Below are 948 nucleotides of genomic sequence, written 5' to 3' on the forward strand. Positions count from 1 at the left end.
GACACACTGAGTCACTTACTGACAAAGACGCACACATATCCAGTCAGGGGTCGTATTCACAAAACGCGTTCACTTAAGGTTTCCGGTCGGCCGTAACCGCAACAGAAATTCACATAACTCAGTGTTTCCCATTAATTCTCGAGCCTATCGCGGCCCACCACAGTCTAATGTGTTCCAGCATAGTTTCAAAATGAACCTCATTCTCATAATCCCACTACACACCTGTAACGTTGTGTTTTGCGCCGCTGCTTTGAGTGCACACGCTCGCACACTTTGGCCCGAGACGACCACTTTTTTAGTAAGATTAACTAAAGGTTTGCGTTTCCACTGTCACTCAGTCACCTAAATATTGGAGTGCACACGTGTTGGAGTCTTGACGGTAAATAAAATCATTTTCTCACTTTGCAAAGGCAGGTGCTGCAGTCTGAGAGTCTGACCTGTGGAGAGGCTGTGAAGTCTGAACTGAACGCGATACGAGCTCCACATACAAGGAAGCAACATGTGACAACATCCAGTTTTCAAAATAAGGCGTTAACACAACGTATATACAGGATGGAAATAACATTAATTGGATTATATTCACACGAAGTATAAAACATGTTACATATGACCGTTAAAAGGAAAAAAAAACATTTGAAAACCTTGATTCTGGGTTGCTGGAAAAACATTTTTGCTGCATAATCACCATTTACAGTGGGTACGGAAAGTATTCAGACCCCTTTAAATTTTTCACTCTTTGTTTCATTGCAGCCATTTTCCAAAAATCCAAAAAGTTCATTTTATTTCTCAGTAATGTACACTCAGCACCCCATCTTGACAGAAAAAAACAGAAATGTAGAAATTTTTGCAAATTTATTAAAAAAGAAAAACTGAAATATCACATGGTCATAAGTATTCAGACCCTTTGCTCAGTATTTAGTAGAAGCACCCTTTTGATCTAATACAGCC

General features: G+C 39.8%; 1 protein-coding gene across 1 annotated transcript in view; it reads left to right on the forward strand.

Annotated features, from left to right (window-relative positions):
• The window catches only part of ece2b (endothelin converting enzyme 2b), a 67,776-nt gene that overhangs the window by 57,105 nt on the left and 9,723 nt on the right, over positions 1-948 (forward strand). The window lies entirely within an intron of this gene.

Source organism: Micropterus dolomieu, linkage group LG17 (genome assembly GCF_021292245.1).
Source record: "Micropterus dolomieu isolate WLL.071019.BEF.003 ecotype Adirondacks linkage group LG17, ASM2129224v1, whole genome shotgun sequence".
In the NCBI taxonomy this organism is placed as follows: domain Eukaryota; kingdom Metazoa; phylum Chordata; class Actinopteri; order Centrarchiformes; family Centrarchidae; genus Micropterus; species Micropterus dolomieu.